This window comes from Macrobrachium rosenbergii, chromosome 3 (genome assembly GCF_040412425.1).
Source record: "Macrobrachium rosenbergii isolate ZJJX-2024 chromosome 3, ASM4041242v1, whole genome shotgun sequence".
Taxonomy (NCBI): domain Eukaryota; kingdom Metazoa; phylum Arthropoda; class Malacostraca; order Decapoda; family Palaemonidae; genus Macrobrachium; species Macrobrachium rosenbergii.
In genome coordinates this window covers 3,171,058-3,198,683 of record NC_089743.1, presented here as the reverse complement: position 1 = coordinate 3,198,683, position 27,626 = coordinate 3,171,058, and the positions used below count along the sequence as shown (strand labels likewise).

General features: G+C 37.2%; 1 protein-coding gene across 2 annotated transcripts in view; it reads left to right on the top strand.

Moving 5' to 3' along the window:
- The window catches only part of LOC136852011 (uncharacterized), a 1,117,150-nt gene that overhangs the window by 515,196 nt on the left and 574,328 nt on the right, over positions 1-27,626 (top strand). For both annotated transcript variants that reach the window (XM_067126482.1, XM_067126474.1), the window contains one exon: positions 25,150-25,238. The gene's annotated coding sequence lies outside the window, so the exon portion shown is untranslated. The remainder of the gene's footprint in view (positions 1-25,149; positions 25,239-27,626) is intronic.

The window sequence follows — 27,626 nt, the reverse complement described above, 5'->3', positions numbered from 1 at the left end:
ATATATATATATATATATATATATATATATACATATACGCACATATATAACATTTTGGACTTATTAAACATTAATGATACACGAAGCTTAGGTGTGATCTTTTACAGACAGTAAACTCTCATTTCACTGAGCAACTTGGATCTGTTTCAAAAGACAGTGGCCACCTACTAAAACAATTTGCGTCTCAATGTTCCTCTCTGTGGTCTGGTACAGAATAATAAAATTAGCAATCCTGTTAGATTAGTCATTAGTTCAGTAGAAAATCTTCCGGAATTTTCATATAAGGTGAATAAATTTACCGATGAAAGAAACTGTATTTCCGAATCCTTTAAAGTAACTTTCCCCAGATAGGGTTGAAATCTTCCGAAAATCTACTAGCATCAGCTGTTTTTTTTTTTTTATTCATATCATCGAAATTTCTCTGTATATTACGCCCTGGACTCTTGAAGTCAGCAGTTTATTGATGCTGAAATAGACAATAAATGCGGTATTGTCTTTAAAATTAGATATCATAGGACTTTTGTTGATGAAGCATTAAAAAAGTCAGGAAAAGTTTTTTTTTAAGTGAAAAAAGCGAAATTAATAGGGAAACTTTTTAGAGATTCCTAGGATTTGAAGCTTTTTAACGTGCCTTGTTTTTAGTAATGTCAATGTTGATAGCTGACTGATAAAAATTCACCAAATGTTCTTCCCGGTTACATATTCGAAATTCTTTATAAAAACTGTGCTAGAAAAATTTCATGGATAAACTGGAAAATCTCTTGCACAACGAATCAAATTGCATCAATATTCTGTAAGAAATGGCCTAATATCGGATGCATTGTGTGTATATCTGAAAAAATACGATCATATATATATATATATATATCATATATATATATATATATATATATATATATATATATATATATATATATATATATATATATATATATACACATACATATACAAACTCTGCATGTGAGAGCCCATCTTTTCTAAAACTATCTACTTAGCACTTTCTAAGTATTCTTTTCTTCCCTCCTCCTCACATTTCAGAATTATACACGTTCCCGCGAAATATTTATCCAGCAGTCCTTCCACATGACCAAAGCAATCAAAAACGCTACACTCCATTTTTTCCTGCAAGCTCACCTTTTTACCGTTCCTACACCTCCGCATTTATCATCCTTTGCATTCTGTAATGCCACATTCACTACGTAAAGAAATCATCTCGGCATATTTAACCTTTTCTTTCGGTAGCGTTCAACTTCCTCACTCCATTTCATTAAGAGAGAGTTGACTCAACAATTTCTTCAAACCTTCCAACGCAGAACACCACACATACGTACTCCAGTTCTCTAGGAAATCTTTGGCACTTGCCCTGCTGCCTTCCTTGTTTCATCCATTGTGGGACTCATCTTTTCTTTCATCCTACCGTCGTCTATTACATTTACTCCCAAATGCCTGTACGGATCGAATCCTTCATTCGTTTACCATCCGTATTAACAATTTCAGTGTTTACATCTATTTGTATAACTTTCCTATTTCAAACTTACACTTGGAAACCAAACCAAATAAGACACTTCATTGTCTACAGGCATTACCACTGCCACGCTTCATCCATGACGCTTTTCTTATTCCACTTCCTTAGACCTATATCTAATATCCTTATACATACACACACACATATATATACAGTATATATATACATACATATATATATATATATATATATATATATATATATATATATATATATATATATATATATATATATATATATATATAACTTTATCAGATGCACAATTGTTCTGTGCATTAGTAGAATAACTGAAAGGACCTCATTCAAACTGGATGGTATCTAATGGAGTATTTATTCAGAAAAAGTTACAAGCTTTCTTGGACAAAAAGTCCACATTATCAAGTATACCATCCAGTTTGAATGAGGTCCTTTAGTAATTATATATATATATATATATATATATATATATATATATATATATATATATATATATATATATATATATATATATTGTATATGGTATTGTATATGGCGCTTGTACAGAGGGGACACACTTATATATATTTACAGAGCACATATAAACATATAAATTTCATAACATAAGTAGGCGTTAACGCTTAGATGCAATTTTCTGGAGAATAATTGATCACAAATTGCACACCCTATCCATCCTAGGCTGAAATGCGCTTGGGCTGAAACAAAATAATAAATGGAGGAGTAAATACATACAATGAATTAAAATTTATATCATTCAAATAAATGGAAACAGAAATAATTCAAGAAAAAGGAAAATGCCAATAAATACATGAAAAGAGAGCCTCATAAAATACAACTCTCGGTACAATTGTCAAAGGTTGCATTTTCAGTTGAATGACTGCAGACAAAGACCATTAGAATGCATTCATATGACAAAGTTCATGACTAAACACTAAAAACAATAAAGCAACAACCAGTCAATGGAAAAATCTAACTGAAAGGAAAACAGTGGAAATAAAAACACCAATCGCTGTCTAAAAAAGGAACAGCAAAACATGGCGCTGTCTAACATGACTGAGAGTCCAATCATCTTTTCGAACTTTGTTTCCAGATATCCTCGTAACTTCCAATATGAAGCAATAAAGAAAAATTGTACACAAATGAAAACAGGTATTTTAAAAATTAAATTTTATTGCATGTGAACAGTTCCAATACATCAGTATATATGATTTCCTGCTCATAATTACCACTCTGCATGCATTTATTACATATCAACCAGCATTAGGTTTCAGAGAATCAAAATTGGAAAATTCCTCAATAAAATTCTCCCATACCCAACTTGAAACAGATTGTTTGGGTGCCTGAGAATAAAAAAAAAAAAAAATTAAGAACAAGTACATGACTAAATGGGTATATACAAAAAAAATATATATATATATATATATATATATATATATATATATATATATATATATATATATATATATATATATATATATATATTTTATATACACATAAAATGTGAAGAAATTGAGAAGTTCTGAGGGCAATTTGTTAATGAATGTTACATGTGTATCTAGTAAAATCTTGCTAGTAGTAAATGATATACTATATATATATATATATATATATATATATATATATATATATATATATATATATATATATATATATATATATATATAATATATATATATCTATCATCTACTAGCAAGATTTTACAGATGCATATGTAGCATTCATTAACCACATTGTCCTCTGAACTTCTCAATTTCTTCACATTTATGTAGCAAGCACATTGTCCTCTGAACTTCTCAATTTCTTCACATTTTATGAAGCTTGGAACCAAGTTAAGAGAAATTGACTCGGGTCCAGGGTATCCGAAAGAGGTAACGATAATTACCTGGCCACGAAGAAAGGTACAAGTCTACTCCCGCTCATACGTGCTTATATCTGCCGATTTCAGATACATTTGCAAAAACTGGTATACACCCGCCTTCGCCATCACAACTATTTATTAATTCGCTTATTGCTTTGTGAAGAAATCGAGTAGTTAAGAGGGCATTGTGTTTAATGATATTAAATATATACACACACGTATATGTATATATATATATATATATATATATATATATATATATATATATATATATATGACTTTTGTTACATTCACAAATATAAACCACAATAATCATTTAATATCGAATTCGCTATACATTGGGAATAACTTACACCCAAGTGAATGATAGCTGATAAGGGCTTCTGATATAGGTGGCTCCAAGAATATAGTCACAAACACTTGTATAATTTAACTACTACCTCGTGGATGAAACCCCTATGCAGAAAATTTACACATGGGCTACTTTATATACGCACATAAAAGGCTCATCAACTGCACATTGAATCCCCTGACCCACAAACACACACGCACACTGCACATCCATGTGTTTTGATAGTGCTCATAAGCTTTTTGGATATCAAAGACCTTCCTTCTGGTACTTCTTCCAGGCTGTCCATCCAGGACTTTGTATGCCTTCCTATCACTCCCAAACTATAATCTCTTTCCTCCAGCCTAGCGTTCACCATTCTTTCCACAGGACTCGATCTAAAATCACCCTGATCCACCCATTCACCGATGTAAGACTTTTAAATTCTTTGAATAACACAGGCTATACAAACATTTCATCACGACAACTGCAACACTTTCTGTCATTTACATTAAACATCCACAGACCATTCAAAGTTGGCTTATCAGTCCTTCCATACATTCTTAACATTCTTTTGCACATACACAGCTAACTTCCCTAAAATACTTATTCTGTTACTTAACTCCTCACTCAAATCACCATCATACATTATGGGTATTCCTAAATATCTAAATGAATCAGTTCCACCACCCATATAATATTCATTCATCCTTCTTGGTTTCCATTGATCCTCATAAACTTACTCTCGCTCACTTCTACTCACAAAAGTCTCTTCTTGCAAACCCTTGCAAAATCTTTCTCTATGTTCTGCAGTTTCTCTTCGCTATCCCAAATCAGTACTGTATCACCACAAATATCATCCTTTCTACACTCAAGGTCCATTTTCTTATCCAGTTAACTTTGCACTTCTTTCTAGTTAGTGTCCCTCCCCTGAATTTCTCTCGTCACTGCGTGTAAAAATTAAACCAACTGAGACAAAACAGCCCTGTTTCAGCCCAAAGAAGTCATCCTGCCGTCTGCACATTCTGACACGCGCTTCGCTGCACCTTGTAACTTCTGTCGCTGTCAGCAATTTACCTTCTATACCCTACGTCCTCAATGCCCCTCACGTCGCTTATAGGCTATATAAGATGATCATATGTTAAGCTTTCTCTAAGTACATGCGTGCCACATACTACTTTTTTCCTGCATTTGTAAATTTCTCTCCTGTCTGTTTCATAACAATCACTTGCTCCACTAAACTCCTTCTTTCCTTTCAATTCTGGCACTTGTTCTACTTTCTACATCCAAATCCTGCCAGACAGAGATAACGCCACAAAGTGCTACCTTCACATTCCTACCATGTACTGTAGTTCAAGATGAGGTTCCTTATCCATACCCTTCTCCACATTGGTTACCAACCACTGCAGTCAGCTAACTACTAGCTACATAATTACTGCTTCAGTAACTACAAAGCCCAGGATGTATCTATATCACTCCATCTTTAACTGGGATTTGAACTTTGTATATATACTCTTTCCAGAAATATTTTATTCCTGACTGATATATACAGAAAAAATTTGAAAACTGGAAAGCAAAATCAAAAACGTTTTTAAAAACTCGGGAAATTCCAAGAACAGGGAAAATGTGCGGTTTCTCCGAAATGTCAAATGGAGTGGATGTCCCACATGAGGGGTTACACAAGAGGGAAAAGTCAGCCAAAAGAGCGACCCAAGACTTCCTATAACAGAAGTTCGGATACTCTTGTTCAGAAAATACAAACTCTATACACAAGACGTTTTGGGTGGAGTTTTCTGGACTAAATCTTGCGAGACGACCAAAATCCCTCAGTGTCGAGGGTCAACAGGCGAAAAATCTTTTTGTTTTGTTTACTTTTTTAAGTACTTAAAACCTTTTTTATAATTATCAAAATATTTCATAATTCTTAAATGATGACAAGTAACTATACAATTCTGAGAGTGAAAGGACATGAAATCTGGGTCAGAAAAGTATATCAATGATTTTTTCAATTTCACCAGCCTGCTGACGCAAGATGTATTCCCATCCTTCGGCAGAAGGGGTTCTATGCGATTTTAGGATAGTAACGCCTGAAGACATGTGAATCCACCGTGCGTTTTGTTTGCTTTAATGTGTCGTATTCTCTGCACGCACTTGACTGTCCTCTACTAAACTAGCGCACACTAGTGTCATCTACAAGCATGCCCTCACAACTCGAGTACATAGAAAATAAATGAAAATTAATAAACAAAGCAGGGAACTTGGCTTACTATAAAGAATACGAGATTAAATCTGCCGGTGTCATGGAAATTCAGTCTAAATCAATTATATGATACTTATAAATCCATAGGCCTATATTTTTATAACCTGCAGAAAAGTAAGTTAACTCATTCGTCTTAATTTTCTTAGTCATGGTCCTGCCCCGAAACAGCGAACAAGACGTACCAAATAGAGTAAGTGAATAGGTTCATAAGATTCACTGGATTTTGACTCATTTTCCAGTAAGTCAGCGTACAAGTTTGCACCTTCTTTGTAGTAAGCCAAGTCACTTGCCTTGTTTTTTATTTGACAGTCATGCTGTTACATAACGTTTGCAGATGGCGCCAGTATGAGCTTTTGCAGCAGACGACGCTGTCAAATCCATTTCTTTTTTATAGTTCCAAGTTTCAATTTCATCATATATACTTTAATGCTTGAATTTACATAAAAAAAAAATAAAAGTGATCCGCTTACCTCCAAGATCACTGAATGAAAATGATGAACGAAAAAAAAGAAAAAAAGAGCAACCTTAATTGTCCTAAAATATGAAAGCATTATTTTGTTTTATATACAAATTTCCTAAAAGTTAAACTTTCTATACTGATTCAGGAACAAATAATTCATGATAAATATAACATTCTAAACCAGGAGAGATGAGTAAAGAGCTAAAAAGCACTGATGCTCAGATGCTGCCGTGGTGGGCTCAGGAAATACGAAAAAGAAAGAGAAGCTCCACAGTACAGGGACGAGATTACGAGCTGGGATCAAATTGGCTGTACCCTGATGTTGACTTTGTCCGCACGGGCCGTGAGAGCTCGAGGCATGGCGCGAAGTATCCCTCAGGGTACATGGCACCCAAGTCTTGACCAAAGGAATTCCTTATATACGGCCGCACTTCGCAGGCTTCAAAAGAAACTCTTTGCGTTCAATAAAAAAAAAAAATGTAAAAAATGCGCCGAAGTTTCTTCGGCACAATCGAGTTTTCTGTCCGGTGGTAGCCTCAGCCACGGCCCATAAAACTCTTAGCTGTGGCCCATGAAACTCAGCCACGTTCCGGTGGTGGCCTATGTTATTGGTACCTATAGCGCTGCAAGAGGTAAGATTATGGATAGCTTTAACCTTTAATACAATAAAAACTACCGAAGCTAGAGGGCTGCAATTTGGTATGTTTGATGATTGGAGGGTGGATGATCACCATACCAATTTGCAGCCCTCTAGCCTCAGTAGTTTTTAAGATCTGAGGGCGGACGGACAGACAAAGCCGGCGCAATAGTTTTCTTTGACAGAAAACTAAAACCTGATGTTTTTGGGAGTAAAGTGATGTGATTCAATAATGCGCAGAGCATACAACATCTACAAATGCTATTAATAAGTGGTATAAACTAAGTGTAAATTAATAGAAGAAAAGTAATAAAGTAAAAATTAAATCATGACTGCTTGCTAAAATCTAAGCATCAAAACTTATAAAAAAACACTCAACATTCAATAGTTTTGGATAAAACTTAAAAAATTATTTTCCATTTACAAAAAAATATCAAGGAAATTCTGAATATCAGAAAAAAAGCCAAATTCCCCGTGAACGTTATCAAACAAGTTTCATGTCCTCAACGCGACTCATCTTTCAAGGTTTTGTCAGTCCTCCTCAAATTTCGGAAATGACTTCGTAAGAGCTGTGTATTTATTATCTAAAATCAAAAAGATGGGGAACGACAGAGAGATATTTCAATCTTAAATTCTTCTTTCAGCTCTCACTGAGAGAGAGAGAGAGAGAGAGAGAGAGAGAGAGAGAGAGAGAGAGAGAGAGAGAGAGAGAGAGAGAGAGAATTTGATCATAATTTCACACATTCCTCCGTGGTTCAAAGACCTATTCTCTAATTTTTATTAAAGGGCGAATAATTCTCAGATAAAAATATTACAATTTAGAAGCAATTAATAACAGCACTTAACAGCTGGAATTCCTTCTGCAAAACAAGATAAAGCCATCTCAAAGACTAAACAAAATTTAAATACAGTTTAATTAGGATTATTTTGCAAACACAAATCTTTAGTGGCTTCAAGATGAATATACAAATAAGACGGTAGAGATTGAAATTCGAAAGCTGCACAGTTCTTTGCAAGGTCTGAGTGTCATTACGTTTCACAAGCGTACAAATAAACAGTAAGAGTTGTGCCTACACAGACTCTGACACGAAAGATAGATCAAAGTACTCTCTAATATATTTAAACCCGTGATCCAAATAAATTATTCACAATTCTGAATATAGCCCCCAAAAATGTCACCCAGAAGGCAGAAACACTATACATGATAAAAACACTTCAAAATGACCTTCAACGCATGATTTTAGACAGACCAGTGACTTCAAAATGACCTTCAACGCATGATTTTAGACAGACCAGTGACTTCAAAATGACCTTCAACGCATGATTTTAGACAGACCAGTGACTTCAAAATGACCTTCAACGCATATTTTAGACAAACCAGTGACTTCAAAATGACCTTCAACGCATGATTTTAGACAGACCAGTGACTTCAAAATGACTTTCAACGCATGATTTTAGACAGACCAGTGACTTCAAAAAGACCTCCAACGCATGATTTTAGACAGACCAGTGACTTCAAAATGACCTTCAACGCATGATTTTAGACAGACCAGTGAGCACTATTAGACAGCATATGCCACACGAAGTGAAGGAGAATCTATTGAAAGGTAGGAGAGACTACCAAAGGGAGGATCAACTATCAATAAGCCATAGACCATCAAGAGGGGAGAAAGTGAAAAACATTACCGTACCAACAAGGGTTGTCTATGAGAGCAGAGAATACAACAGAGATCTGACCAAGAAAAAGGAGTGAATCTATAAAAAAAAATTACAACTCAAGAATAAAAAATGAAGAATTCAGAGAAATACAATAAAAACAACAAAAAGGAGATCTTATCCGGAATATTTTTCCGAAGAGATTAATGGCCATCAGAGATGAAAAGGTGTCTCAGAATTTTGAAGAATGGAGATAGTCTATTGTAATCTGTTGTTTACAAAATAAATAAAATATTGTCGATACACTGCAAATTCGTTCATGTTAAATGTCAAAGAGGGAGGAGGAATTCGTATTCACTTTACTCAATACGCTTCGGTAGACTAAAAACACATGATAAAAGAAAAGAAAAAGCTGAAAAAATAAATCGTCTAGTCCGCGAGTGATGCCTCAAAGGCTCATTCTTCCTGATATTCATCTTCTTAACTCTAGGCCTCATTCACTGTTCAACTTACTCACGTAAGATAAAACGGTGGTACGGAACACCACTTGAAACAACAGCCAATTATCGACAGGCAAACTGACAAACGCGCACACACACACACACACACACACACACACACACACACACACACATATATATATATATATATATATATATATATATATATATATATATATATATTTTTTTTTTTTTTTAGTTACTCTAATGTTAACGTCCATTAGAGTTAGAGAGAGCTCTCTCTCTCTCTCTCTCTCATGTATATATATAATGTGTGTGTGTGTGTGTGGACAATACTCATTTCCCCGTCCTATCTCTCTCTCTCTCTCTCTCTCTCTCTCTCTCTCTCTCTCTCTCTCTCTCTCTCTCCCTCACTCACTCTAATGGACGTTAACATTAGGGTAACTAAAAAATCCTTCACTGGATCAAAAGCCCTTAAAATACACCATGGTGACCTTAGCTGAAATCGAGGATCGTTTGAAGCTTCAGGCTCTTTTTGGGAGAGAGAGAGAGAAAGAGAGAGAACAGGAGGGGGAAGGGATATGAGGAGGAACAAATAGGAGGGTTGGGGAAGTGAGGAAGGGAGGAAATTCGAGAATCTTCATATCGATTGGCCAGGAGGAAAGAGAAAGAGGGAAGAAGGGAGGAGGGATGGGAGATGTAGCGCTGAGAGAGAGAGAGAGAGAGAGAGAGAGAGAGAGAGAGAGAGAGAGAGAGAGAGTGGGTGGGGCTTGTGGTGCAGGCTGGTGGTGACGTCATAAACATCGCTCCCTTCCCTCTGCCCCAACCTCATCATTCTCTTACTTCTCTCCATCTACTCCCCCTCCCCCTTTCCTCCTACTCCTCCTCCACGACCACCACGATCACCCCCTCCTCCTCCACGATCACCCCCTCCTCAACATCCACCTACTACCCAACCCCGTCCTCCAATAACTTCATTCCTTCTTCCTTTCCACGTCTGGCTGTTTTTAAGATAAAAACTGCAATTATCAGTTCATTTACTGAGTCAAAGATGATGAAACGTCCTTCCTTAGTTATTGAATGTGGCCGCTGGGACGCTAAGCACCGTATTAAAGTATGTCCCCAATAACATGAGAATGTATTTCTCAATGCGTGGCAATATTTTACCCGTCAATGTGTTACATAGTTCGGTTGATATCAGACCAGAGGACTTCATACACAAACGTGCGCGCACACACACACACACACACACACACACTATATATATATATATATATATATATATATATATATACATATACATATACATATACACACACACACAAACACATGACAGTTGTATATTCAGTCACTGTCTCTAATACCCCTTAATTTCAAATTCACTATAATTGGGGAATAACTGACACATAAAGGGAATATAATAAACAATAAGTTCAAATTGTCATTGTTGGGATTATAATTTATGCATTTAGGTTTAATAAAGAGGGGAGAGGGACCTGATCGTAGATCGCTCGGCTGTCGAGAGGGATACAAGGTGATTTCTGTCGATTTCAAGTTATGTACAGTACATACACTCGAAGGCAGCATCGCTTCACAGGCAGATGCATTTACACGTAATCTCCTTTGAAAGAACTTTTTTCCCAAGGTATATTAAAGTTGATGTTGAGGGGTATTTGTGGCTTAATACTTGCCAACACACACATTTATATATACGTATTTCTCTCTTATACAATATATACAGAAACCAATGGCATTATTTGCAGAAACTCTCTTTATATCCAGACTGAATCAGTCTTCCTCTTTTTCGATTCAGGTAAGCTCCTCAGAATGTGAATAATCTTTCTTTATTCCTACGAAGCTTAACTGAAGAGAAATAGAAGAACAGACTAATCCAAAGCCTAAATAAAAAGATAGTCTCCGCAAATTATTTCATTTACTCCGATAGAAACACAGACACACAAAAACATACACGTACAAACATACATACATAAATATATATATATATATATATATATATATATATATATATATATATATATATATATATATATATATATATATATATATATATATATATATATATATATATATATATATACAGCTGTTGGTACTAAATAAATGAAGCAGCACGGCTGTAATTTTTATCTTCCTCTTCAGGGGTTTACCCTTGATGTTCAAAAATATTTAAGGAAACTGAAGTGGTGTCTTGAGTACTGGAAGCTAAATGGCTACATGAGCATTGCCTATGAGAATGACTATGCCTGATATACTGTGTATATATATATATATATATATATATATATATATATATATATATATATATATATATATATATATACATACATATATACTGTATATGTATATATATACATACATATATTTGTGTGTGTGTGCGCGTGAGTGCGTGCGTGCGCACGTGTTTGTGTGTTGGTGTCTGTGTGGCTGAATATATGTAATTAAGATTTGTATGCATATTAGTAAATACATATGAGGGTTTCCTTGCTTAAATTTTGCATGCATTAACATCGCTTGAAACTATATACATCTAATGCTAGGATAACATTTCTAACATTATAGTCGAAATTTAAATGAACACTAATCGATGCTGACGCATTATAATTTCGTCGCAATATTTTCCCTTCCAACGGAGGAGTTTTGGGACAGACAAGTTTTCAAAAGACAACTTGAAAGAAAAAAACCTCAGTGAGGCGACAGACGCACCTCTGAAGGATGAGTAGTTTTATGAATCGGGGAAAACGGAAGCAGAAGGAGAAATCTAAACAGACATGGAACGGGGTAGAGAGAGAGAGAGAGAGAGAGAGAGAGAGAGAGAGAGAGAGAGAGAGAGAGAGAGAGAGAATGCTTAAAAACTGCGTAGAACTTATAGCCTTAAAAGACAATGTTCTTCGTCGGTTTGTATTCTCGAATTCCAATATTTTTAACTAAATATGGTTTGATGAGCTTTCTAACCTCAATTTCAAATTGGCTGAAAGGAAAATATTCGGATAGTTAAAATACAAACAAATAAATGAATAAATAAATATCTCAGCAGCTAAATAAGTAAAAATAGCTAAAAGACAAGAGCATACCTCCGCCATCAGCGCTCAGCTGTGAACAAATAAACGTATCGTTTCCTGGCTCGTGTGTTCGCCTATGACGCCAAAGTTAGCTAATAACCTGTTCAGTCACCTTGACTGACCATTGACCTTTAACAGTTCAACTTTGTTAACTTTATTATCAAGGAAACACTGTTATTATGAAAAAGGATATCAAAACTATGCGCCCCATTTCAAAGCGGTTGAAAGTGACGAAAATCTGTCTGACTTTTGACATTTCCGAGTCGATCTTGGTAAATATAAATCTTAGGATGCTATTGTTCACCGAACAACACGAACATAATATCACAATTATGTGGCAAGCTACGAAACATTTAAACTCCCTACAATCTGTGATTTGACCTTTGACAATTTAAAGCAAATATTACTACGCTTAATTACTAGGGAATCACCGTATTACTTATCAATACTAAAGTCTTTACACTTATGTACTTGGTTATGAATCACTTAAACCCCTGTGGTCTTAACTTCACATTTTTACAGCTCAATCTGAGTGTACTTAATCACTGTTACATTACTTTCATAATTCGACAATATGAAAGTAAGACCGCAAAAGTCTCCCAAATGGGAATCGTCCCTAAAATGATTTCTAGTAAACGTGTCTCTCAAGTGTGATCAAATCATATAAAACCTGCTAGCGGGATTTGGACTCCAAATATTAAACTTCACCCGAAATGTTTCCCATGTCAAGACGAGCACAAACTCAATGCTTTATCCAAGTTTCATCAAAATCTGTTTCTGTTCAGTTCATCCTGTGAACGCTATGACAGAAGAGGAAAATAGAGATAATAACCAAAAACAACCTCCTAGGCAGAGATAATGGGCCATACAGAATTTTTGGAACGTTGATAAAACTTAATTTTCATGACATTGCCAAAAATGCTACAGTATCTGATATACTATTGATAAGAATAATAATATTGACAAAGGGTAGAAGGATAGAAATAACAATTTAAATAGCAGCAACAACAACTGATCATAATAAAAGCTAAATTCACGAAAACAATAGTAATGTTCTTGATAACAAAAACAACAACTGATCCCGAATCGTCATAAGGTTAATCCTATTAAAAAAAATACATTTATAAGCCATTAAAAGTAATTACAGCACACTGAGACAATCACCATTGTTGCATTCATAACAAAGGCTATTGAGACTCAAAGAGGCATTTGTATAACAAAAGCTATTGTAATACATAACCCTTACGTGTAAGATCTTATGATAACGTTTGTTTATATCACAAAGAGCTTCTTAGTAAAAGAAGGTGTTTTTTTACGAGGATTGCCAGTTTCCTGAATGGGCATTACGAAGAAAAATTGAATTATACCAGTAGCTCTTCTACAGTATCAGGGATTTGTGCCAGTTATCTTTATTATAATTCATAATCGTGACTTATCACTTACTTTGCCTAAAAAGGTCATTACTTACTAAACAGGCAAAGAGAACTGAATGAACCTAAATGGAAAAAAAGAGCGAAGAGACTCATAATGCGGATAAAAAAAATGTAAATAAAAAATAATTAATATGTATATAAGAACAAAAGATAAATATATACTATTTCAAGGCGCTTTGAAAACTTATTACAAATCTTCTGCACTGGCAAGGAACAACATCAATAAAATGTTGATTACCTGAGGCTGCTATTCTCATGAAAGGGATACAAAACTGTTAGTTTGGAAACGCTTTGCAAATAACTTACCTAATCCCAGTTATATGAATTGGGCATATAATACATGAAATTAAACAACAAATATAAAACTTAAGCAAATAGAAAATAATTACTTAGAAGATAACAGCCCATTTGTGATAATCAACAGCTCTCATCCATCAAGAAGAAGAAATTCGGAACAAAAGGTGATGTGGTGATGTCCATACTCTGCCTAAGGAAAATATCCATCTTCTAGAGTATTTTGTATTTTTCCTAGGATATGAACCTACGCTTTCATAGCAGGAGTACTCAACGCATTGTGCGCTGTGGCTGCCTGCTGACTTAAATAAAATACAAGGGCTTGATGGGTAGGCCTATTAGTCACCTGTGACCTAAATTGGGTTAGTGCATCCATTTTGTGAACCATCCCCTTTGTGGTATCGCTTAAGTCCATGACTGGGAGAAATCGGAACCACAGGGGCAGTAGAGACGGGGTAAAAACTACCCTATGAAAGCGTGCATTTGTATCCCTGGAAAAATACAAATTACTTTAGAATTTAGTATTTTTGGTATCGGCCTCCTCACCAACAGGCAGAAGGCTGATCGATCCAGAGTGGAAGATGAGCATGCCTTGGATTGCCAGTGCCACTCTACCAGTACTTCCAAAGCTACCTCTTAGGGCTCAGGTCACAGAAGAAAACCCGACTGGGATAGACCATACCTGTACTCACCAGGCCTTCTTACGGAAGGGATGATAGACAATCCTGCTAACAGAACTGTCCCACCTGTTAGGCTTCTACCACTGGGCCCAAGATGAATGCATCCTGGGACTTGTGGGCAAAGTCCCAGAGGTAGAAAGATGTGAAGGTTGACTGCCTCTTCCAAATTCCTGCCTTTAGGACCTTCTGGACAGAATGGTTCTTGTAAGCCACTGAAGGGCCTATACCCCTTATGTTATGGGCTTTAACTCTTGGTTGGGGAGGTATGTTGTCTCCCTCAGCCAAACTTTCCCCAGCCAGAAGGAGATGGTGTTCTTGAAGATCTCCCTCTACTCTTGCCTGATACTTACGAAGAGCCTCCTGCAGGTAGGTCTGTGAGGAGCTGTATGCCTCAGGACTCTGACTGGGTAAAGAACTATCTCAGCTTTATCTCCCCTTACAAAGTCTTTCAATGAAGGGATGGAGAGGCATTTGAATTTTAGGTCTGACACTGTAAGACTCTGGGTCTTGACTATGAAGTCAGGGACGAATTCCTGAGAGATGGAGGACAACTTCACAGAGTTTGTGTTATGTTGAATGACAGGCCATATGTAGCTCTCACACTCTCTTGGCAAGGGAGACAAGGAATACGGTATTTAACGCCAGGTCCCTATCCAATGCTTTCTAGAGAGGTCCGAATGGAGACCTTCATGGGAAGGAGAGGGCCTTGGTAACATCCCATTCAGGGACCTTAACCCTCTTGGGGAGCACCTCTTCTCACAATGCTTGATGATGTCGGACAATTCCCAAGTATTTGAAAGGTTTATCCCCTTGGCTTGAAGACGTGGGCCAAGGGAGCTCTGTAGCCTTTCACTGCAATGATGAAGAGAGTCATCTCCTCCCTCAGATACACCAGGAAGTCCACTACATCTCTCATAATGGTGTTGAATAGATTGTAGTCCCTCTCATGGCACCAATGGCAGAGGACTGTCCATTTACACTCCGGCGGATGAAGGCCCCAGGGTGTCAGCAATTGCTTTTACAGACCACTCTAAAAAGCCTCTCTTTCACAAGAGCTATTGGATAGTCTCCAACTGTGAAGCCAGAGGGAGCCTGCCACTTGACAGTACCTCCCATCGTGCTCCCTTCCCAGAATGTTGGGAGTTTCAGGAACTTGTCTTGGGACATCTACTAGGAGGTGGAGTAGGCCTGTGTACCATTCCACTTGCAACCACAAGGGCACCACCAACATCATCCTGAGTCTCTGGGAGCCAAAGAACCTTTTGCTGACCTTCCTCAGCAGACTGAACGATGGGGAGATATACATGTTCATGTGTTCCTGGTTCCCTGGCACATTTCCAACAAGGAGTTGGCCACCTTTTGGTGTAGGGACCACTCAGTACTTATTAACTGATCTGCCCTGCTTAGCTGGCTGGCAATGACATTCTTCTTGCCCAGGATGGACCTGACAGTCAGATCCAGACTATGGGACTATGAACATTTGTGTATCTCAACTGCTAGGTCATTCACCACTGGGGAAATGCTCCTCCCTTGTATGTCTGTGTAGGCAACCCACATGGTGTCGCTGCTTGGTTCTCCTGAAAGTGTTGGAGGGCAAGCCAGACAGTTCACATCCCCAACAGGTTGATATACTCCTCCCTCACCACATCCTAGAAGCACATTCTCTGTGCACCCCACCGCTTTCGGGATGCCAGCACCTTTGGTGGGGGTCAGCTGAGTGGTATCCCCTGTAGGTTGTTTGGGGGTCTCTCCCTCACAGCAGGTCCTCCTTGACCCTGACCATTGTCTTGATTGGCTGTGAGGGGGGGGGTTGTGGTTTCCTCCAGGTTGTCTTCAACTGCCACTGAAGGGATCTGATATGCACTCTCCCCATAGGGACTAACTTTTCCAGGGAGAGAAGATGTCCTTTCATGACCTGCCACTGTTTTGCTGGTTGTTGGGGCAAGTTGAAGAGTGGTTCCAATACTCTCATCAGGTTGGCAATCCTTCCATTTGATGAATATGGCTTCCCTGCTGTGGTGTCAATCCTCATTCCCAGGTACTTGGTGGTCTGCTTTGGGGAGAGGTCTGACCTTGGCAAATTCACTATTACTCCTAGGGCCTTGTAAAAGGCAGGATCTGGTCCCTGAGGTTGCTAGTGAGCCCACACTGATACTAGCTGGAAAACCCAGGTGAAGACTTGTGGTGTTGTTGCCAGTCCAAAGTAAATGGCATTAAACTGGTAAACTATTCCCTATAAAATGATCCTTAGCTACTTCCTTGATGTCTCATGGATGGGAATGTGCAGGTAAGCATTTTGCAGGTCTACAGACACCATATAATTGTTTTCCCTCATGGATGCCAAGATGTCTCTATGGAGAAGGATGTCTGCCAGAGGCAGAGATTCAGGGTGGACAAATCTATAACTGGTCACCCCCCTCCCGATCTGATGCCTTCCCCACTGCCTCCTTCTTAAGCATGGTCTCCGCCTCCTGTTGCAGTGCTTTCCCCCTTGGCACCAAGAGTCTGGGACAGAAAGGGTGGTGTCGCCCCAAAGGGCATACTGTATCCCCATCTGTGGATATGTACCATCCACTCCTTTGCTTGTATTACTGCCAGGTCCTCCATTTGGCTACTAGGCATTGGCCACCCACTCATGGTAGCTAGGAGGGAAGGGGAGCCTCCCTTCTTCCCAGTCCTGTTCCTGCTATGACAATGAGAGGGTTAGGAACTACAAATGGACTGGCTGATGTCTGATGCCATGTTCTGTGGTCTAGTTTGGCTCTGATGCTGGAACCTGACAACCTGTGCTGCATGTGGACTCTACTTACTGCTCCTTGAGAAAGGGTTAACAGTTTCTGGGGAGGGGCCTGCAAGAACAAGAAGTCCCACAAGTCCTCCCTCTTGATGTCCATCGCCTGTCGAATTAAGTCCAGAGGGAAGTAGTAGGGGGAATCAAGGAGGGGGCTGTTATGAAGGCTCAGCCAACTGTTCAGAGAAATGCTCTTCTGTACAACCAACAGGAAGGACACTTCTCTTAAGGACGAAGTTGGCCTAAAGGCGACCAACTTGTCTACCGTGCATGAGAAGGATCTCCCTGAAGGTCCTAAGAACTTCCTGACTAAAGACCACTTCTCCAGAGGGACGACTTGACCCATGCTCCCTGACATTAGTCCAACCGGGAGATGGATCATAAGGCCCTAGCTAACATCAGTTTGAAGGTAACCATCTCGGTGCTGCTGAGATGAGTGCTCTGCTGCTTGAAGTGCTCCAGCAGGGTGTTGCCCACCAGCTTGCAGATGTTTGGGTCTAAAGTCACTGGAACAGTGAAGGAATCCTCTGGAATGTAGTACCTGGCCTGCCATAGGGGCAGAAAATGAAGGAGTTTATCTAAACTCTTCTCTGACACTGAGGGGACTGGCCACCCTACTTAAGGTGCTCTGTCTCACTGCCCTCCTGCTTCTATGGGATGAGACACTCTTACCACTGTTCGTTGATGCTAATCTCTATCTCTGATAGAGTAATGAGGTTAGGTGGGATGCTGACGAAACCAACAACGAAGGAAAGGAGGCAACTGAAGGGGTGGAAGGTGGGGAGAAGGACCAGTGGATTCTGGCCTCTATATCTTTCTGGAAGAGAATTTGTCCATGTTATTAGCTTTCTTGAAAGAATTTAGTGGACATGATGCTTTAGATAGGTCTTTATCTTCCTTTATTTCCACATGGTGAAAGAAGACCAGGGCCCTCTGAAGGTCACCTCCTGTTGCCTGTTGATGGGGTACGCCACCTTTAACCCAGATATCCAATACCTTCCTCAGGAAATCCTGGGGCCTTCCTCTGATGAAGGAAGTGGAGGAGGGACTGACGAAGCTGTTGGAGGAGTCACTGCTGGTGAAGGCCCAGGGGAAGGTGATAACACAGGTAGGCAGGGGAAGCATTGGTTCTCTCCAATGACTGCCCTTCGTCCAACAGCTTTTTTTGTAAATAAAACATTGGGGGGAAGGCCATCCAACATATTCCTATCATGTGGATTCTCTCAAACACTCTTGTCCCCTCCACAAAATACGAAATACACACAGTGTAGATCTACTGCTTTTGGAGACATAAATTTACAGCAGGGGTTGCCCTTGCCCACACAACGACAGAATTCGGGTTCGTTATCTTCACTCAAAGCCACCAGAAACACACACAGAAGGGAGCAAAGAACAATGCAATAAGAGGTCACGCTACACACTAGGTCACACAATGGAGGTCGCCCACATGGCTGGGTCACACAGAAGCACAAGCATGCTTCCCTTCCACACTAACCAAATCTCTACTGCACAGCACTAAAGAGCAGGGTTACGGAAGGAAGTAACGGCACTATGAGAGCATGATGCTGCAGTGAAAATGATAAAAGGGCATGAACATGTGACACAAACAAAAGCAAATCTCATCTATGCAAGACAAAGGTCAGCAACACCACAAAACAGATGAGCTAACCCAGCTCAGGTCAGAGGTGACTCACATGCCTACCCATTAAGCATTTGTTTTTTTTATTTAACTCAGCAGACAGCCACAGGTTGTTATTCCTGCCAATAGCATGCATAACAGTATGAAGAAATGAAAGATAAAAGACATGGAAATATAAAACAAATAACTTACACACTTACCTCATATGTCATAGACAAGCATACGAATCCAAATGCAAGCCTAAACATATATACATACATATATATATATATATATATATATATATATATATATATATATATATATATATATATATATATATATATATATAGAGAGAGAGAGAGAGAGAGAGAGAGAGAGAGAGAGAGAGAGAGAGAGAGAGAGAGAGAGAGAGAAATTTTAAATGTTAATTACGACCCAAAAGAATTTGTTACTAAAACTCAAACGAATAAGTACCAGGTAATTGAATTTCATGCATTATTAAACAGCTATTTGGCGCATCGCGGAAATAAAAACAACAAAACGGAGATGACCTTCAATCCCTCAAGGGACGAGAGGTCACCAGATACAGCACATAGGTAATTATGTAATTAATCCTTTACAAGGACATAAAATATCGACCATTAGCGCACGCAATGCAGTGCTGACGGCGGCAATGTCAAGAGGCGGGGGTGGTGAGGGGGGAGATGAGTATTTTGAACTTTTAGTTAGTCAGACGTGGTTGTTTACTAATCATTGTTTTCCACTATTAGATTTCATGTTATGTCTAAGAATGAAATGTTCCTTAAACGATATTGCTCTGAAAATTCTCCATATAGACATCCCGAGAATTTCAGGAATTTATATTAAAAGATAATAGCTGAACCTTGTACCTTCTAAGGGCATAGTTTACGTGCAGTCCAGAAACAGAACCACTGTGGAGGGAAAAGTTACTCTCCCTCATCACGCACGGATCCAGTAAAGATAAAGTGATGATTCCCTTTGATGAGAACAAGTATGTATAATCCATCCATGACTTCTTGAACACAAACACTATTTCTTACTTATTCTTAACAGAATTAAGTGAAAATTCAAAATGAGACAACTGTTTTATTTGGTCGAACTGGGAAACCACTAGAAAAGAGGATAGCGTAGCAAAAAATATTTATTATACATGAACAAGTAAATAGTGTTTTTTTCATAGTGAAAACCAACAAAGGCGAAAAAGATTATTTATTTCAATGCACTGGAAAGAAAAATTTTTAAGTACAGTTTTATAAAAGAAAGCGTTTGTTACGACATGAATGTCACTTACAGCATTTATAACCGTGATCTATTAATTTCAAAAGAAATACATAAAATGTATAGATAATGAAGAAGGTACTGACTCGCGATGAAAGCAAAGATGAGCCTGCCCACATGGTTTGTAAATGGAGCACAGGCGTCGAATGCTAGCGGGTTTACTGCTCCTTGCTCCTTTCTCCCACCTGCCAAGTTTGAATGTTCGATTTAGAACCGACTGTATGTTCGTTTATGCTGTCACTCTAGCATTCATATTATAGATTTCTATCATTATGAATCAGTACTCTGAGACTGTTTTATGTCTCATTGGCTATCCAATATCTTTATGAACATATGGGTGCTGATAAAACGTCAGAGAAAGCACATTATTTATGGGATAAGAAAATGGTTCGAATGTTATTAGTGATGGCAGAAAGCAGTTGCAAAAACTAGCGAAAGAGATGGAAAGTGCATGTTGGACGAAAATTCTAAGTGGGTATGAAGTACAAAATGTTATGACTATAAATGAAAAGCAGTAAAAAGTGAGAACAATGAAAATTAATAGCAATGCCAGTAGACAAGCATTTGGGAGTAATGAAATGAATAATGAATATTAATAGCGATGTCAGCAGACAGAACAAGTGATGCATTAAGGAAGGAGGGCATATACAAGACATATGGAAGAGGAGGAGTATCTATGAAAGCCTATATTGGAATGTATGAATGGATTCGTCAGTCAATTTCCCTATACCAAAATGAAATATGGATAATGAATGCAATAAAAAAAAAGGGTTTTGGAGTTTTCGATGTGGTTTCTTTGCAGTCTTTGGAGATTGGTTTCTTTGCAGTCTCTGGAGATGGTATAGTCATGCAGAGAGAGCAGATGCGAATATGGAAGTGACGGGATGTAGGAGAGAAGTGCCTAGAACATGTTACATACATGGGGTAAACGAGGCACTGACACAGAAGGATCCTTCTTTCCAAGAAGCGAGAGACTGTGTGAAAGAACGAGGAGAGTGGTGAATTGGGTATACAAGGGTTTGATTTGTAATTGATGAGTAGTCTGTCTAGTTGTATGATGTTGCAATACTGTGGGGTTTTCTGCAGAATGGTTTATCCTTGATCCATCACTTACAGCATGTATTGACAATGTGGACTCTCTTCATTATTTGTCCACCCCTTTCTGAGCCTTCCTCTCCTCCTCCCTTCTAATATTTCCAGGGTATGCACATTTTCCAATATCCCATAATCATCCATTCTTTTCCCAAGGCCAAAACATCTAAAAACACTGCTCAGTCTTTTAACCTACTCAAAAATTTTTGCTACTTCAAAAATTCACATCTTAAGCTTATATAGATGCCGTAAGCTTCCCCATATGTAGCATTCTCCCTTGTCCTGGTGTGACACACCTCTTCTTTTATCCTACCGCATCTGTTATAATAATCACTCTCAAACAACTGTAGAAGTCGTTGATCATAGACACAGCTGCATCCATTCGCCAACTATTTGCACTAAAATCTCCCTGGCTTCTGCAGTTCCCAAGTACCATTCTAATTGCATCATCTGCAAACGTAAATTATTACACAGTCCATTCACTGCTTATTTGCTTTTCCCGGTACTTTGCACATATCCTTGTGTCCTTTTCTATGATTTCTCATATCATCCCATACATAAATATATAAAACATCCTCAAACAGACTTTCCAACCACATCAGCCTCTCTTCCATCTTCATGTTCAAAGTCACGCTTAATTTCCTTCAAAAAAAGTTTTAATAATTCGCAACAATTTATTCTCTTTATCATATATCCTTATTACCTTTCACCACCCTACCTCAGCTACCACTCTGTTGGCCGCGAGTTCGAATCTCCGACCGGCCAATGAAGAATAAGAGGAATTTATTTCTGGTGATAGAAATTCATTTCTCGCTATAATGTGGTTCGGATTCCACAATAAGCTGCAGGTCCCGTTGCTAGGTAACCAATTGGTTTTTAGCCACGTAAAATAAGTCTAATCCTTCAGGCCAGACCTAGGAGAGCTGTTAATCAGCTCAGTGGTCTGGTTAAACTAAGATATACTTAATTTTTTTTACTTCTCAGTGAATTCTAGCATAATCTTTTTCTATACCCATGTGTGCCAAATACAGACGTTATCCTCTTGTTAATATTACGCTCTTTCGTATTTCCTCGGTCAAAACCTTACTATACACCTTTACTGGTCTTCTAAGTAATGTCCCAAATTTTATGTTGCCTCTACTACCTTTACCTTTATACAATTAGTTCAAGAACTTTTCTTCATCCAGGGATGTCTTACAAACCATCCTCAACATTTCAGTCATACTATCACCATCATATCACAGCATCTCGCTTGTGATCTCATCCACTCCTCCCGTCTTTTTATTCAGCCTCTTAGTTGCCAAAATATTCTCAAACTTAAACTAACCATATTTCTCTTGCATCATTATCCTCTGCCTCTCTTCTTTCTTCAGCATTCAAAAATTCATCAAAATACTCACTCTACTGATACAGGATGCATTCATTTCAGACAGCAACTTTCCATTTGCATCTTTTATTCTGAGATCCATTTGTTCATTAACTTTTCTCTTGGCATTTACCTCAGTGAAATACATCTTATTCTCCCTACAGCTCTTGCTCACCATCTCCCTTCTGCTTTTATCACTGCCTTCTTTCGCTCTTCTTTTGGTTTTCCAATCACCATCTCTTCTACCATGTAACTGCACTTTAAATGGTCTCCATTGTGCCAGGACTAATCCTTTAATTTCATCACACCGCCCCTCATTGTTTTTATTTGTTCTTTCTATTAATAAAATATCTCAACAGTCCCTGTGTCTTTATCATGGCATTTTACACTCTTTCCACCACAGTACCTTTCAACCTAGCCAATTTTTCAATCATTTTCTCCTCATATGCTTTTCTCGTTTCCTTCTTATCATGCTCACCAGTCTTAATTACATTTACAGCCCCAATTTCATTCCATGCCATTCACTTGAAGAAATATAATTAACAGATATTCTTTCAGCCACTCATTATCTCGTCATTACATCCAACAAATAAGTCTATAACCCCTTTCCTTACCATTTTCACTTTGATAAGTATACTTATGAGAAGTTTATGGAAATCATGTATTCCGAACACCCACGATTCTTTACGAAAATACATTTTCATAATTATAATTATATCTACCAACAACACCACATTTAAATTTCCCTGCACAAATATCCTTTCATGTCCAGGCAACAGCAGATTCAAACTATCTTAAAAACAGTAATTTTCTTTACTATTCTTTTGCCATACACTGTACAATATAATACATACACACACATACCTACATACACAAACACACACACACACATATATATATGTGTGTGTGTGTGTGTAAATTTTTCATAATAATATCAATTACCATATCAGGCGACCATCAGCCATGGTCCAATGTAGTACACTTCTGCTATATCTCTTTGGTATGCTGAAGGTAAGTCATGGACTACCAATATCCTAAGTCCCTCTGTACTTGTCTTGATTTAAAAAAAAATGATTACGCAACGCTTGTTTATTTATGTATACACGCATATGTCTGTTTTTACTTTATAATTTTTTTATATTCTTATGTTTTAATTTTTAACTCCACTTATCGTATGTTTTAATTTGTAGACAGATTTTGAAAATTATGTAATAATAACATTTTGAATAATAATAATAATAATAATAATAATAATAATAATAATAATAAGAAGAAGAAGAAGAAGAAGAAGAAGAAGAAGAAGAAGAAGAAGAAGAAGAAGAAGAAGAAGAAGAAGAAGAAGAAATGTAAGCATTGCTTGTATAAAGTTTTCATGGAGTTTGTTAGACAATTTCAGCTGAGGGTCAGTTACAAAAAGTCGCCGAGCAAACCAATGTCACGAGCAACTCTCAAATTACTTGAAATTCACTTAACTGCAGCTGTTTTGAAACCATACCCGAAGTCATTCGGGTAACATGAAATCGAGGTGGACTTATTTTGAATAAAGAAGACAATTTCATCATCAGTAAAATACCTTTATTTGGCATCGCTTGCATTTGAGAGGAAAAAATAATGAAACGCATTTAACGATTGTGTGAATATTGTCACACGCTAGCAACGTTGAAAATAGAAAAGTACCCGACAAAATTATATTTCTGCAAGAAACATGGATGCATGTCTGGATGTCTGTATGTTATAAAATACAAAAACATTTAAAACTTCTTTCCCCTGAATCCCCTTTAAAGACACACAGGATGGATGCTGCGCCTGCTGACACACTTCGACTAGATACACTGCTTCTATACATGGTGCAATCTCCTACATCTCCACTCGCCCCAAATATCAAGTGATATTTCCGCAGCAAATGAGGAATCCTTCTCTGACGGTAAGATGCTCTGTTACATCAGAGAGAGAGAGAGAGAGAGAGAGAGAGAGAGAGAGAGAGAGAGAGAGAGAGAGAGAGAGAGAATTGCAAAGATTTTTAAAAGATTATTTTCACCGTCAGGTGGAGGAGCCGGTGGGAAGCTGGTGGATTGTTTCTGTTAAATAAATTCATGCGAATTTTTGCAGACGCACAAGCAGAAGATATTTGGGCAATGGGATCATCCTTGATTCTCAGCCGTGACAGGTTAAGCGTGGCACGGTCTGGTCTCTTGTTACTTGTACGAATATGGAGGAGTGTCACTACACGGCCTTAACCTTCCGGTTGTTAGGAAGTCAATTCTCTATTCACGATGTGTCACAGTACTAATCGCCATGTGTTTATTTCACTGCTTACGTTAAACTTTTTTTTCAGGATTTTCATCATGTGGACCAAAAGACGTTCCTCCCTATGGAATCGAACTCAACTTGCGCGATGACAAGGCAGAACCGCTGACCATTGAGGTGAGTCAGAAATTTATTTCTGTGAAACACGTTTCCATGTGTTCATTTCATATATATATATATATATATATATATATATATATATATATATATATATATATATATATATATATATATATATATAATATATAAATATGTATACATATGTGTGTGTAACTGAATCACGAAACTATGGAATGTGATGAATATATAAATAAAGACAAAATCCACGAACGAAAGAGAGACAATAGAGTGCTACAAGGCCTTTCAACTGTCGTCCTTTACTTAGCAGACTGAAGAAATAAAAAAATAAGTTCACAAAGAAAGCTCATATAAATGACAGATGGGGATTACAAAGGAAAAAATATGTACCTGGAATCCAACACAATTGAAGAATTAGTAGAACTGTCAAAACATGGTTAAATATTTAAGAGGTTTTACAAAGGATTAGGATCAACTGTTCAGATGCAGGGACAGGACAATTAAAAGAATATGCAAGGGCGTGACTGACCACCAAAAAATGTTATAAAAGTACAACTCACTAATTCTTTTTTTTTGTAAACAATAAACTTTTTTGTAAGATGAACATTTTTACAAAAAAATATGGTATTAAACATACGAATACATAGAAAATATAATATATAAGGTAACTAATTTGTAATTAAGTCAGTGATTTTACCTTTTAGGACATTCTTGAACATTTTTCTAATACAGAGGTCCAAATAATACATGCCAGGGCTAAGGTTGAAATTACAGCTGGAAGTAAGCTGTATAATAGCGGATTCCAAAAGATTTCTTAAAGGGAAATCTTTCAATCTGATAATCACTGAACTTTCAGTCCAATTTATCCTGTGAGAGTTTTCACTTAAATGAATGAATATATGGTTGTCCAGTTTTGACTGAATACTTATGTTGCTTAATGCATATATCTAAATCTTTGCTAGATTGGCCAATATAAAAAGAGGGCAGCCCAAACATGGAATTTTACATATTATGTTGTTGTTTTCTTTCGGTCTATTTTTTATTAACATTCCTTTTAGTGTGTTATTATAGGAAAAACGAGGTTGACATTAAAAGATTTTAACAATGATATGTTTTCAAAACCACTAAAATAAGGCAAGCTAAGAATGTTCTTAGGGGTTTCTTTCTTCATGTTACTTTCACTATAAAAGTTTTTGTGGGCTTTATTATAACAAATATCTAGTATATGTGAAGGATAACCTAAATCTGTCCCTATTTTTCTTATGTATTCGATTTCTGGGGACTGACAATGCGCAATGCTCATAAAAACATAGAAGAAAAAAATGTATTTTTGATATTAAGGTGATGGCCTGAATAAAAATGGACATAAGTTAAGTTGTTGGTTGGTTTCCTATAAATTCTGAATTTGCATTGAAATGGTTCTCTAAGTATTAAATCATATAAGAAAGGGAAGCAATTTTCTTTTTCTAATTCTAAAATAAACTTAATGGATGGTACCTGGTTATTCAAATTAGAGTAAATCATTTACATCAAAACCAGCAGGCAAAACAGCTAAAATATCGTCAACACACCTATACCACTTTAAAGGAGTATAAATGATATTAGGTAAATATCGTTTTTCAAAGAATTCCGTATAGAAGTCTGAGAGGAGTGGGGATAAAGGGCTGCCCATTGCCATACCAAATATTTGTTAGTAAAATTCACCACTGAATATAAACATACAATCACAAATGCACAACCTAGTGAGTGAAATAATATGACTTACAGGTAGAGGTAATCCGTGATGGAATAGTTCATCACTAAGATACTCTAAAATACAATCTATAGGGACTTTAGTAAAAAGAGAACAAACATCAAAACTACCGAATCCATCAGTGGGGCAAAAAGTGATTTTGTTTAATTTATCAACTAAATCTAGGCAATTACATATGTGAGAATCGGGGATAATTCCAAGTAACGGGGACAAGAGTTTGGTAATATATTTCGAAAGTTTATATGAGCTTTTCAGTCGAGAAACATGCCAAGTGCCATTTTTAAAATATAATAAATTAAATAAAAAAATACTTTGGGCCAGGATGGCACTTGGCATGTTTCTCGACTGATAGACTCATATGATACTGAGCCAACAGTTCCTATTTATTAATTTATTTTCTTCATTTTTAATAAGTTAGATCTCTTCTTTCTGTATTTCCCTTTACTTCCTCTTACTTCTTCCTAATAAAAAAGTTAAGTTAAGTATACCTTAGTTTTACCAGAACCATATTCTTTGCAAGCTTGAATTTCAAGTCATTGGCCCCTGTGGGCTTGTTCTATATGAATAAATTTCATCTAATAATAATAATAATAATAATAATAATAATAATAATAATAATAATAATAATAATAATAATAATAATAATAATAATAATAATAATAATTTAGTGTGAC